The sequence below is a fragment of the Dama dama genome, chromosome X, assembly GCF_033118175.1.
Source record: "Dama dama isolate Ldn47 chromosome X, ASM3311817v1, whole genome shotgun sequence".
NCBI classification, from domain to species: Eukaryota; Metazoa; Chordata; class Mammalia; order Artiodactyla; family Cervidae; genus Dama; species Dama dama.
The window spans coordinates 44,740,518-44,756,062 of NC_083714.1; the positions used below are offsets into that span (position 1 = coordinate 44,740,518).

Genomic DNA, 15,545 nt, shown 5'->3' on the forward strand with positions numbered 1-15,545 from the left:
GCTTGGTTACTCTCTCCACCTCTTGACTCTCCTTTTGCTCCCCAGGTCACCTCTATCTCCACCCTCTCCCTTCTCTTCTCTACCCAACTCTGTTAATCTCTGTGTGTGTTCTGGGCTATGGAGAACACTTAAGGAACTGATTACTGGCTAGATCTGTCTCTCTCCTTTTGATTCCTTTTCTCCTTCTGGTCACCTCTATCTCCTTCCTCCCTTTTATCTTCTCTATGTAACTCTGTGAACCTCTCTGACAGGTCCAGACTGTGGAGAGCACATAGGGAATTTATTACTGGCTATCTTGCTCTCTCCCCTTTTGATTCCCCCTCTTCTCCTCCTGGTCACCTCTATCTCCCTCCTCCCTCTTCTCTTCTCCACGTGAACCCCTTCTCCATGTGAACCCCTCCAGTGTCCCTCACTGTAGAGACTCTTTTCACCACTAACCTGAAGTGAAAGTGAAAGTGAAGTCGCTCAGTCGTGTCTGACTCTTCACGACCCCATAGACTATACAGTCCATGGAGTTCTCTAGGCCAGAATACTGGACTGGCTAGCCTTTCCCTTACCTTCTCCAGGGGATCTTCCCAACCCAGGGATCAAACCCAGGTCTCCCACATTGCAGGCAGATTCTTTACCAGCTGAGCCACAAGGGAAGCCCCACCACTAACCTAGATATTTTATAATCAGTGCTGTATGGATAGAGAAGTCTTGAAGCTACTGTAAGAATAAGACTGAAAACCAGAGGCAGGAGGCTTAAGTACAAAACCTGAGAACACCAGAGAACTCCTGACTCCAGGGAACATTAATCAATAAGAGCTCATCCAAAAGCCTCTGTACCTACACTGAAACCAAGCACCACCCAAGAGCCAACAGTCTCCAGAGCAAAACATACCACACAAATTCTCCAGCAACACAGGAACATAGCCCTGAGCTTCAATATACAGGCTGGACAAAGTCAAACCAAACCCACAGTCAGCTCAAAACTCACTACTGGACACTTCATTGAACTCCAGAGAGAAGAAATCAAGCTCCACCCACCTGGACACTGATGCAAGCTTCCCTAACCAAGAAACCTCGACAAGCCACCCGTACAACCCCACCCACAGGGAAGAACCTCCACAATAAAGATGAACCACAAATGGCCAGAATACAGAAAGGCCACCCAAAACAGAACAAACTAAATAAGATGAAAAGGCAAAGAAATATTCAGCAGGTAAAGGAACATGTTAAATGTTCAGCAAACCAAACAAAAGTGTAGGAGATAGGGAGTCTACCTGAAAAATAATTCAGAGTGATGATAGTAAAAATGATCCCAAAACTTGAAAACAAATTGGAGTTACAGATAATTAGTTTGGAGACAAGGATTGAGAAGATGCAAAAAATGTTTAACAAGAACCTAGAAGAAATAAAAAAGAGTTAATCAATAATGAACAATGCAATAACTGAGATCAAAAACACTCTGGAGGGAACCAACAATAGAATAATGGAGGCAGAAGATAGGATAAGTGAGGTGGAAGATAGAATGGTAGAAATAAATAAAGCAGAGAGGAAAAAGGAAAAAGAATTAAAAGAAATGAGAACAGCCTCAGAGACATCTGGGACAATGTTAAACGCCTCAACATTCGAATCATAGGAGTCCCAGAAGAAGAAGACATAAAGAAAGGCCATGAGAAAATACTTGAGGGGATAATAGTTGAAAACTTCTATAAATGGGGAAGGAAATAGTCACCCAAGTCCAAGAAACACAGAGAGTCCAAAATAGGATAAACCCAAGGCAAAACACCACAAGACACATATTAATCAAATTAATGAATATCAAACACAAAGAACAAATATTAAAAGCAGCAAGGGAAAAACAGCAAATAACACATAAGTGCATTCCCATAAGGATAACAGCTGATCTTTCAATAGAAACTCTTCAAGTCAGAAGGCAATGGCAAGACATACTTGAAGTGATGAAAGAGCAAAACCTACAACCCAGAGTACTGTACTGAGCAAGGATCTCATTTAAATATGAAGGAGAATTTGAAAGCTTTATAGACAAGCAAAAGATGAAAGAATTCAGCACCACCAAACAAGCTCTTCAACAAACGTGAAAGGATTTCTCTAGACAGGAAACACAGAAAGGGGGTATAAACCTGAACTCAAAACAGCAAAGAAAATGGCAACAAGATCATACTTATCAATAATTACCTTAAATGTAAATGGGTTGAATGCCCCAACCAAAAGACAAGACTGGCTGAATGGATACAAAAACAAGAACCCTATATATGTTGTCTACAAGAGACCCACCTCAAAACAAGGGACACATACAGAATGAAAGTGAAGGGTTGTAAAAAGATATTCCAAAAGATTCCAAAAGAAAGCAGGAGTATCAAAAATCATATCAGGTAAATTAGATTTTAAAATAAATGCTGTGAAAAGAGACAAAGAAGGACACTACATAATTATCAAAGATCAATCCACGAAGAAGATATAACAATAATAAACATATATGCATCCAACATAGGCGCGCCACAATATGTAAGGCAAATGCTAACATGTATGAAAGGGGAAATTAACAATAACACAATAATAGTGGGAGACTTTAAGACCCCACTCACACCCATGGATAGATCAAACAAACAAAAAAAAAATAACAAGGAAACACAAACTTTAAATGATACAAGGGATCAATTAGACCTAATTGATATCTATAGGACATTTCATCCCAAAACAATGAATGTCAACTTTTTCTCAAGTGCACATGAAATCCAGGATAGATCACATTCTGGGCCATAAATATAGCCTTGGTAAATTCAAATAATTGAAATCATTCCACGAATCTTTTCTGACCCCAATGCAGTAAGATTAGATGTCAATTGCAGGAGAAAAACTATTAAAAATTCCAACATATGGAAGCTGAACAACGTTCTTCTGAATAACCAAATCACAGAAGAAATCAAAAATGAAATAAAAATATGCTTAGAAATGAATGAATATGAAAACATAACAACCCAAAACCTATGCAACTCAGTAAAAGCAGTGCTAAGGAGAAGGATCATAGTAATACAAGCTTACCTCAAGAAAGAAGAAAAGTCAAACAAATAAACTAACTCTACACCCAGAGCAACTAGAAAAGGATGAAATGAAGAACTCCAAGGTTAGTAGAAGGAAAGAAATCTTAAAAAGTAGGGCAGAAATAAATGCAAAAGAAACAAAAGAGACCATAGCAAAAATAAACAAAGCTAAAAGCTGGTTCTTTGAGAAGATAAAGAAAATACACAAACCATTAACCAGACTCATCAAGAGAAAAAGGGAGAAGAATCAAATCAACAAAATTAGAAATGAAAATGGACAAATCGCAACAGACAATGCAGAAATACAAAGGATCATAAGAGACTACAGTCAGCAACTATATGCCAATGAAATGGACAACTTGGAAGAAATGGACAAGTTCTTAGAAAAGTATAACTTTCCAAAACTTAACCAGGAAGAAGTAGAAAATCTTAACAGATCCATCATGAGCATGAAAATCAAAACTGTAATGAGAAATCTTCCAGCAGACACAAGCCCAGGACCAGATGGCTTCACAGCTGAATTCTACCAAAAATTTAGAGAAGAGCTAACACCTATCCTACTCAAACTCTTCCAGAAAATTGCAGAGGAAGGTAAACTTCCAAAGTCATTCTATGAGGCCACCATCACCCTATACCAAAACCAGACAAAGATGCCACAAAAAAAAAAAAAAAAAAGAAAGAAAGAAAGAAAGAAAAGAAAAAGAAAACTACAGGCCAATATCACTGATGAACATAGATACAAAAATCCTTAACAAAATTCTAGCAAACAGAATCCAACAGCATATTAAAAAGATCATACATAATGACCAAGTGGGCTTTATCCCAGCGATGCAAGGATTTTTCAATATTCGCAAATCAATCAATGTGATGCACCACATGAACAAACTGAAAGATAAAAACCATACAATTATCTCCATAGATGCAGAGAAAGACTTTGACAAAATTCAACATCCATTTATGATAAACACCTTCCAGAAACTGGACACAGATGGAACATACCTCAATATAATATAATCCATATATGATAAACCCACAGCAAACATTATCCTCAATGGTGAAAAATTGAAAGTGTTTCCCCTAAAGTCAGGAACAGGACAAAGATGCTCACTGTCACCACTACTATTCAACGTAGTTTTGGAAGTGTTGGCCACAGCAATCAGAGCAGAAAAAGAAATAAAAGGAATCCAGATTGGAAAAGAAGAGTAAAACTCTCACTGTTTGCAGATGACATGATCCTCTACATAGAAAACCCGAAAGACTCCACCAGAAAATTACTAGAGCTAATCAATGAATATAGTAAAGTTGCAGGATATAAAATTAACACACAGAAATCCCTTGCATTCCTATACACTATCAATGAGAAAACAGAAAGAGAAATTAAGGAAATAATTCCATTCACCATTGCAACAAAAAGAATAAAGCACCTAGGAGTATCTATACCTAAAGAAACAAAAGATGTATATATAGAAAACTATAAAAGACTGATGAGAGAAATCAAAGATGACACAAATAGATGGAGAAATGGACCATGTTCATGGATGGGTAGAATCAGTAAAGTGAAAATAAGTATACTACCCAAAGCAATCTATAGATTCAATGCAATCCCTATCAAGTTACCAATGGTATTTTTCACAGAACTAGAACAAATAATTTCACAATTTGTATGGAAATAAAAGAAAAAAAAAAACTCGAATAGCCAAAGCAATCTTGAGAAAGAAAATGGAGCTGAAACTGGAGGAATCAACTTTCTTGACTTCAGGCTATACTACAAAGCTACAGTCATCAAGACAGTATGGTACTGGCACAAAGACAGAAATATAGATCAATGAAACAAAATAGAAAGTCCAGAGATAAATCCACACACCTACGGACACCTTATCTTTGACAAAGGAGGCAAGAATACACAATGGAGAAAAGACAATGTCTTAACAAGTGGTGCTGGGAAAACTGGTCAACCACTTGTAAAAGAATTAAAGTAGAACACTTTCTAACACCATACACAAAAATAAACTCAAAATAGATTAGAGATCTAAATGTAACACCAGAAACTATAAAACTCCTAGAGGAAAACATAGGCAAAACACTCTCTGACATAAATCACAGCAGGATCCTCTAGAACACACCACCCAGAGTAATGGAAATAAAAGCCAAAATATACAAGTGGGACCTAATTAAACTTAAAAGTTCTTGCACAAAGAAGGAAACTATAAGCAAGGTGAAAAGAAAGCCTTCAGAATGGGAGAAAATAATAGCATACGAAGCAACTGACAAAGAATTCATCTCAAAAATATACAAGCAACTCCTGCAGCTCAATTTCAGAAAAATAAACGACCCAATTAAAAAATAGGCCAAATATCTAAACAGACGTTTCTCCAAAGAAGACATACAGATGGCCAACAAACACATGAGAAGATGCTCAACATCACTCATTATCAGAGAAATGCAAATCAAAACCACAATGAGGTATCATCTCTCCCTGATCAGAATTGCTGCTATCCAAAGGTGTGGAGGAAAGGGCATTCCCACTGTTGGTGGGAATGCAAGCTAGTACAGCCACTATGGAGAACAGTGTGGAGATTCCTTAAAAAAAAACTGGAAATAGAACTTCCATATGACCCAGCAATCCCACTCATGGACATACACACCAAGGAAACCAGAATTGAAAGAGACACATGTACCTCAATGTTCATTGCAATGCTGTTTATAATAGTCAGGACATGGATGCAACCTAGATATCTTTCAGCATGAATGGATAAGAAAGCTGTGGCACATATACACAATGGGATATTACTCAGCCATTAAAAGAATACAATTGAATCAGTTCTCATGAGGTGGATGAAACTGAAGCCTATTATACAGAGTGAAGTAAGTCAGAAAGAAAAACACGAATATAGTATACTAACGCATATATATGGAATTTAGAAAGGTGATAATGAAGACCCTATACGAAACACAGCAAAAGAGACACAGATGTATTGAACAGTCTTTTGGACTCTGTGGGACAAGGTGAGGGTGGGATGATTTGAGATAATAGCATTGAAACATGTATATTATCGTATGTGAGACAGATTGCCACTCCAGGTTCGATACATGAGACAGGGTGCTTGGGGATGGTGCACTGGTATAACCCAGAGGGATGGGATCGAGGGAGCTGGGAGGTGAGTTCAGGGTGGAGAACACATATATACCAATGGCTGATTCATGTCAATGTATGTCAAAAGCACTACCATAATGTAAAGTAATTAGCCTCCAATTAAAATAAATAAATTAAATAAATTAAAGAAAATTAAAAAATAAATAAAAAGCAGAGACTTTACTTTGCTGACAAAGGTCTATATAAGTCAAAGCTATGGCTTTTGCAGTAGTCATGTATGGATGTGAGAGTTGGACTACAAAGAAAGTTGTGCACTGACAATTTGTTGCTTTTGAACTGTGGTGTTAGTGAAGACTCTTGAAAGTCCCTTGGACTGTGAGGAGTGCCAACCAGCCCATTGTAAAGGAAATCAGTCCTGAATATTCAAATGAAGGACTGATGCTGAAGCTGAAACTCCAGTACTTTGACCACCTGATGTGAAGAACTGACTCATTGCAAAAGACCCTGATGCTGGGAAAGATTGAAGCCGGGAAGAGAAGGGGACGACAGAGGATGAGATGGTTGGATGGCATCACCGACTCAATGGATGTGAGTTTGAGCAAACTCTGGGAGATGAGGAAGGATAGGGAAGCCTGCTGTGCTGCAGTCTATGGGGTTGCAAAGGGTCAGACACAACTGAGCAACTGAACAACAGTAACATTTGTGTAATAAGGAGGTAAATTGAATCTGTTTTCTAAAAGCATAGTATTCATTTAACTAGTCCTTAAGAAGACAAGAGTATTAAGCAACTTCCCACAAAAGATCAGTTTCTCAGATATCTTGCATGTGCTAGTAACATTTCTATCAGCTATCCTCTAGGTGACATATTCATAGATAAGAATTGCCACTTATTTTCTATGTCTATTCTGAACTGTCATTGGTTCATGTTACTTGAAACAATTTTCACTCAACTTTGTCAACAATCTGCCATCAGTTTAGACTCGTGATAGTCCAATTAGGTTATTTTCAAGGCAAAAAAAAATATTTGCAAAGAGTTTTTGAATGAGGTAATATCTACTGAAGTACTTGAGAAAATGACATTCCACTCTACAGTGAAGGAACTAAAAAAAAAAAAAAAAAGAAAAGAAAACAGTCACTGCCTCTTAGAAATCTTATGAATCTCTCCAAAGTTATAATCCAAGTTCAAGGTCTAGACATATGGCAAGGCTCAGGTTGTTCACAGGAGGATTGAAAATACAAAATTACAGAAAAAAATACAGATGGCAAATAAGCACATGAAAAGGTGCTCAACATCATTAGCCATTAGGCAAAGACGAGATAAAACCCCATGATATATCATTACACATCTATCAGAATGGCTAAAATAAAAAATAGTTACAACACCAAATGCTGTAGAGGATGTGGAAAAACTGACCATTAATACATTGCTGGTGGGAAAATGGTACAGATAATCTGGAAAACAGTTTGGCATTTTCTTTAAAAAAAGCAAAGGAAAAAACTAAACTTGTTAAATACCATATTAGCCAGCAATGTCACTCTTGGGCATTTACTCTAGTGAAAGGAAGAATTATCTTCCCACAAAGTATGTACATGAATATGAAAAGAAGTTTTCTTTATAATAGCCAGTAACAGGGCAGGGGAGCAGGGTGGCACACAGGAGGAACCAAATGTTCTTCAATGGGAAAAGGGTTGACTAAACTTTGGCATATCCATACACTGAAAATTATTTAGCAATAAAAATTAGTGAGGTACTGACACATGCAACAACCTCAACAAATCTTCAGAAAATAATACTGAATGAAATAAAGCCAAAGATTACTATATACTTTCATTATTGTAACATTCTCTTTTTCTTTTTTGGGCTACACAGCACAGCATGAAGGATCTTAGTTCTCTAGTCAGGGATCAAAACTGCACTCCCTGCAGTGGAAGTGTGGAGTCTTAACCACTGAACCTCCACAGTAGTCCCTGTATAACATTCTTAAAATGCCAAAATTAAAGAAATACAGATGAGATTAGTTATTACCATGGTTTAAGGAAGGGGTAAGAGTAGCAGGGGAGTGGTGCTGGATATAAAAGACAGACTGAGAGATCCTTGTGGCAGTAGAAATATTCTGTATCTGGACTGTATTAATGTTGATAACTTGGTTGTTATATGGTACTACAGTTTTGGAAGATGTTACTTTTTTTTTTTTTTCAAGTGAAAAGGAAGTTTTTTCTTTTTTTACTTTTCCAGAAAAATAAGGAAACTTTATCCACCACTTCTTTTCTGAACAAAACTTAGATTACCAATTGCCCTTTCAATTACACTCAACAATTTTCAAGTCTAGTTAGACATTTATAATATTTTATAATTGTGCTAATTAAATTCTTATTTTATCTAGTTAGAAGGTAACTAGATAAAACACACTAAACATTTCAGAAGATGAATCTTCATAACTGACTCATTTGGCACATCCTTAATTTCCAGGATAAAATCAGCAGAAATGAAACTAACATAATTTTCAAAGAATTTATACAGGCCAGAGTCTTAGGATAAGGAACTTCTAAATGCAAAAGACAAGGAGCTTCTGTTCATCTTCCTAGTTACATGCACTTTTCCTCATGGAGTAACTGATGTTTCCTGGTTTCTTTGTGGAAGTTTTGTTTGTAGGAAAGCATAAACGTGTGGCCAGATCTTGTTGGTTTCTGTTCCAGAGAATGTTTCCAACACCCCTTTTTTTCCAGTAGTACTCCAGGACAGGCTCTGTTTGGGCTTCGTAAGCTTTCAGTCTCTTGACAACTGTCTCTGGTCTATCATCCTCACGCTGAACAAGAGGCTCCCCAGTCAGATCATCAATTCCCACGGTTTTGGGAGGGTTGAACTCGATGTTGTAGACACGGCCGCTGCCTGGATGGATCCAGCGAGCAGTAAGGCGCTGCTTGATGACCTCAAAAGGCACGTTCAGATTAATCACTGTGTCTATCTGATAGGCTCTATCCAAGGCTTCTGCCTGCGGAAGTGTCCTTGGAAAGCCATCCAACAGCCAGCTATATTGGGTGAGATTTTTCAGCTCATGAAGGACCAACCGGAAGATGTTACTTTTTGAGGAAACTGGCTAAAGAGTACATGATATCTCTCTGATCTCTCTGCATTGTGTTTTACAACTCTATATGAATCTACAGTTATCTCAAAATTTTATGTTTGTTTTAAATTAAAGATTAAAAGATGAAGATTGCTGTGATCCAGTAAAATAGAGATCCAGTCAATTTGAAAGTTAATTACCTTGCACTGAACATACAAATCATAGGGTAGATTGGGTCTCATTGTCCTCATACAAATATTAGGTCATAAGTAAGCAGTTTTAAAAACACTAAGAATACTACTTGCTTTCTGAGCGTCACGGCTATTCACTGTTTTTTCTTGTCAGAAAAGTTTATAAGCTACTCTTTTGTTTACAAGTAATGAATATGTACCTACTAAATGCTTTCGCTATGTTACTGAACAGCACATAAATCTAATTTGCATAAAATGATCAATTTTTACAGGTGCAGTGCTATGTTCTCATTTAAAGAATTCTGTGATTCTACCCTAAAACGGTAAAGAGCAACCCCAAAATATTTTTATGTTTAGTACTCAGAGAAGTCATGGCTGATATATATCTATATATATGTGGGTGTATATATATATACGTGTGTGTGTGTGTGTGTGTGTGTGTGTGTGTGTGTGTGTGTGAGCTATTTCAGCATTCCAGATAAGAAACATTGATGGCTTGATGCAGAGCAAGTGCTATACACAAGAGTACTTGATGATAGATTTATGTGGATATGTTGGGTGGAGGAAATGGAACAATTGAGACTGACCCATAGCTCTGGCTTGAATAATTGACTGGATGGTTGCATTATTTACAGAGAAAGCAAAGACTGGGTGAGTTTTGAGATGAAGATCAATATTTCAGTTTTTCAAATATTAGGTTTGAGATAACTGTGAGATATTTAAAAAGATGTCAAGTAAATTTTTGTATGATTCTCAAGCTCTGAGGAGAGGTCAACATTTCAGAAATAAACATGAAAGTAGGTATTAAGTGAGTTTCTTGGTGAGATCAGTGATTAATATATAGAAAATGAAGAGGGCTCAGAACTAAGCCATTAGGAATTTCAAATTTCCAAGCGAGGTACAAGAAACTAGCAATGGACATGCAAAAAAAAAAATGATCAATAAGGTAGGAGGAAAACAAGACCAGTGTGGGCCATGGTGACTTTCTTCTGTTGCCTACCATAATAAAATGGAGATTGTAAGATTTATGGAAAATAGTTCTAGTGGAATTGCTATCATGTTAAGGAAATAGAGAAATGGAATAGTATCTTCAGGTGGTTACTGGGTCAAGGAAAAAAGTTTTGTTCAAGCAGTGATTATTTGAGCATGTTACAGGCTGATGTCAAAATTACAGTAAAGAAGATGTTCAGCATGAAGATATAATAAATTGAAAGGGAGAGCTTCAAAAGCATATGAGGAAAATTTGGATTTCCATGGGAATAAGTTCACTTCTGTGAAAGAAGGTAGAGTAGTATTATGTATGATAGGTTGTTTTAGAGAGAGAAGAAATAGGAAATCATGTAGGTGATATATTCTTAGAGAGGTGTGATACACATTTGAAGTGGAGAAAATGTAATAAAATGGAGGGTGTAGATTCGTGTGTCACATCATGTATTTTTAATCTTCAGAATCAGGCCAGAGCAATGAGGGAGCAAGTATAGATGAAAATGCTACCACCACATGGAGGATGGTGAATTAGAAGTTAGCACATAAAGATAATTTTTAAACATTAATTGCCCAAGAATATTAAGCCAGTTGATTATTTTAAAAATGTAATAAAGCATTGAATGAGAAAATGATAGGATCATCCTAATTGAGATTGAAAATTAAGTTTATCGACCTCAACTTTTTTCTCAGGTCATATCTCATTTGTTTTGTTGAGGATAGTAATTATCTCTCTATAGATATGTTCCACTCTGTGGTAAGCAAACCAATGACTGGAGTAACTTTTCATTTGAAGATTATTTCATTGACCCTCGTCTCTCAATCTCTTAGATTGTGTCTTTATTGGCCACAGCTAATTAAATAACCGTGAGAACTATATGCCTCCCTATTTGTTATCCAATAGGAACTTTTTAATTGTTCAGATCAGTGAGTAAGGATGAGGATATGCCTCTGTGTCCAGGAAGATCAAGACTAAATGAATAAAGTGACCAATGTGCTCTACTGTTCAAGGTGATATGTCTAATTCTTGAATTTTCTTTTCCTGCAGTTCAACCTTATTTTACTATAGATGTCAGAACCTGAAAGTTTATTTTAATTATGACAGCTCTCTCAGAATACCATTTGCTTGCCGCTGATACCCTTTCTTTGGTTTTGGCAGCAACGTGTCTTTGTTAAGATGTTTTCAACAGTGCTTATGTCTAGTGGGGGGATTTTTTTTTTCCAGAAAACCTTCTGAAGGTCGACCATCACCAGTGTATTCTCAAGACAGTATGTACTCTTTCAACAACAGGACAACCATTAACTCTGAATGAATCTTAAGACACTGCAGAATTAAACAGTGTGTTGAAAAAGCAGACTCAATTTTGAGCTGTAGTAGGATTGAGAAAAAAATCAGACACTGTTGTCTATTAAATTTTAGAAAAGGAGATGGAATTCTAAAGCAAACTTAGTTAAAATATTCACTAGATTTTTCATAATGTTTTATACCTTTCAAATTTGTTGAACTTCTTTTGATTCCTTCAGTTTTTTGTAAAACATGTCCCTTACATAAACATTCAAATTGAACAAAGTATAGAGAAGAAAATAAAATCACCCATAAACCCATCACTCAAAGATAATTACCATTAAAATTTTACTGTATTTTTATCCAGTTGCTATGCTATTCACTGTTTTACTGTGTATAATATTAAATGTATTAGTGATCTGTGATGTTGGATTTCTCAATTAAAAAATTAAAGGGGACAGTATAAAAGTCACCGATTTTTCCATGTGTCAAGCACAAAGCTTATGTATGATTTTATGTATATGTAATGTCCAAAACAGACAAATGCATAGAGACAGAAAGTGTATTAGTGATTGCCAGGGGCCAGTGAGTGGGGATATGGGGGTAATTGACAATGCATATGGGCTTTTGTTTTCAGGTTGATGAAAATATTCTGAAGTTATTTTGTGATGATGGTTCCACAACTCTGAATACACACACAAAAAAAATACCACTAAACTGAACACTATAAGTGTAGTGATTTTATGGTATGTGCATTACATCTTAACAAAACTATTTTAAAAATAGAGAATTTCTGCATGTATCCAGCAGCAAATCTACCTACCTCCCTCAATCTGTATCAATCTATTCTGTCTCCTTCCTTTTAAAATGAATGAACTATATTTATTCCTATCTAAGATGAACACCCTCTACTTGTATGCTGAATTCCACTCACTTTCTTTATTTAGCAGCTTTACCATTGATAATGTGCTTCCCAGTTGGTTCAGACAGTAAAGAATCCACCTGCAATGCAGGAGACCTGAGTTCAATCCCTGGGTCTTGAAGATCCCCTGGAGGAGGACATGGCAACCCACTGCAGTCTTCTTGCCTGGAAAATTTCATGGGGAATTCTGGAAATCACAGGGGAATCTGGCAGGCTACAGTCCATGAGGTCACAAGGTGTCGGACATTACTGAGCAACTAACACTTCACTTTCACCATTGATAATACCTCTGTTTTTCAGAATTATTTTGTCCCTCTCTACAGGTCATTCCTACCAGTATGGAAATGTGATATCTGTGATATCTTCCACTTTTGATCCATCATCTCTCAAACCTACCACCTCCCCTTAAGATATAACCCCATTTCTCTGCTTTCTAGTGTTACTTCTCTTCTCATTTTCCTTTGAATTCATTCAACAATTGTCTCATGACCATCACCCATCAAAACAGCTTTTATCAAAAACCCCCAGTGGGCTTTGCATTGCTGAATTAAGTGATCAATTTTCAGTCCCTCTCTTATTTGAAAGAGCAAGATTTGGCACACTTGATCATGTTCTCCTTTTTAAAATGCTTTTCTTTTTAAAAACGACTTCATACTGTTAGAGCAGTTATAGGTTCACAGGAAAAAAGTGTGATAATGGTACAATGGTTTCCTATATACACTCTATCCCACACATGATAGACTCTCCCATTATAGACATCAGAATAGTGCATTTGCTACAAATGATGGACCTACACGTGGCAAGTCACTTCAGTCATGTCCAACTCTTTGTGACCCCATAGACTGTAGCCCGCCAGGCTCCTCTGTCCATGGAATTCTCCAGGCAAGAGTACTGAGTGGGTTGCCATTTCCTTCTCCACACTGATACATCATAATCATTAAAAATCCATAGCTTAGGTTAGGGTTTACTCTTGAAGTTTTACATTTACTTTATAAGTCTGGACAGATGTATAATGGCATATATCCAACATGATAGTATCATGCAAAATATCTTCGTTACCTAAAACTTCTCTGTGCTCTATCTATTCATCCCTCCTCCTCCCCAATCTTTGGTAACCAAAAACTTTTTATTGTCTTTATAGTTTTGGCTTTTCCAGAATGTCACATAGTTGAAATCATACAGTATGTAGCTTTTTCAGATTGGCTTCTTTTGCTTAATAATGTGCATTAAATTTTCTTCTATGTCTTTTCAGGGGTTGATAGCTCATAACTTTTTAGCACTGAATAACATTTCCCTGTCTGTATGTACCACAGTTTTTCATCCATTCACCTATTAAATAACACTTTGGTTGCTTCAAGTTTGTAGCAATTATGAATAAAGCTGCTACAAACATCTGTGCGCTGGGTTTTATGTGGATATATGCTATCAACTCCTTTGGTTAAATACCAAGGAGTCCAATTGTTGGATCCTATGGCATGTCTGGGGCTTCCCCAGTGGCTCAGTGATAAAGAACCTGCCTGCAGTGAAGGAACCACAGGAGATGCAGGTTCAATCCCTGGGTTGGAAAGATCCCTGGAGGAGGGCACAGCAACCCACTCTAGTATTCTTGCCTGGAGAATCCCATGGACAGAGGAGCCTGGTAGGGTACAGTCCATAGGGTCACAAAGAGTCAGATATGAATGAAGCGACTTAGCACACATGCACCCATTGTATGTTTAGTTGTGTAATATACCGCCAGACTCTCTTCCAAAGTGGCTGTATCACTTTGCTTTCCCACCACCAGTGAATTAGAGTTCCTGTTGCTTTACATCCTTGTGGGAATTTGTTGTTGTCAGTGTTCTGCATTTTGGCTATTCTAACAGCTATGTAGTGGTATTGTTTTAACTTGTAATTCCTTAGTGACATATGGTGTTGAGTATATTTTCATATTCTTATTCATCAGCTATGTATCTTCCTTTTTTACATATGGATGCCTGGTTGTTTGGTCTGATTTGTTGAAGAGACTATCTTTGCTTTGTTGTATTGCTTTTGCTTCTTTGCCAAAGATAGTTGACTGTGTGGGTTTATCTATTCTTTTGACAATACCACTTTATGTTGATTACCAGCAAATAAATGGGGACACAATGGAAGCAGTGACAGACTTAATTTTCTTGGGGTCCAAAATCACTGTGGACGCTGACTGCAGCCATCAAATTAAAAGATGCTTGCTTCTTGGAAGAAAAACTATGACAAAATCTGACAGTGTATTAAAAAGCGTAGACACCACTGTGCCTGCAAAGATCCATCTAGTCAAAACTATGTTTTTTTTTTTTTTTTCCACTAGTCATGTCCGGACTTGGCAGTTGGACCAAAAAGAAGGCTGAGTGCTGAAGAATTGATGCTTTTGAACTGTGGCATTAGAGAAGACTCTTGAAAGTCCCTTGGACTGCAAGGAGATCCAACCAGTCGATCTTAAAGGAAATCAACCCTGAAAAATCATTGGAAGGACTAATGCTGAAGCTAAAGCTCCAATATTTTGACCACCTGATAAGAGCCAACTCATTAGATAAGACCTTGATGCCGAGAAAGATAGAAGGTAGGAAGAGAACAAAAGTAGAAAGAGGATGAGATGATTGGAAGGCATCACCAACTTGATGGACATGAGTTTGAGCAAACTCTGGGAAATGGTGAAGGATAGGGAAGCCTGGCATGCTGAAGTCCCCGGGGTCACAAAGAATTGGACACAACTGAGCAGCTGAACAACAGCAACAACTGCAGCTTTATAGTAAGTCTTAAACTTTATAGTAAGTCTTGAACTCCCATAGTGTCAGTCTTCCAACTTGGTTTTTCTGCTTCAATAACTCATTAATTATTCTAGCTCTTTTGCCTGTTCATATAAACTTTAGAATCAGTTTATCAATATCCACAAAATAACTTTCTAAAATTTTGATTAGTTTGCACTGAATCTGTAGCTG

General features: G+C 37.0%; 1 pseudogene; it reads right to left on the reverse strand.

Moving 5' to 3' along the window:
- Positions 1–8,506: 8,506 nt before the first annotated feature.
- LOC133052628 (GTP:AMP phosphotransferase AK3, mitochondrial-like) lies at positions 8,507–9,451 on the reverse strand (annotated as a pseudogene).
- Between the last annotated feature and the right edge of the window lie 6,094 nt (positions 9,452–15,545).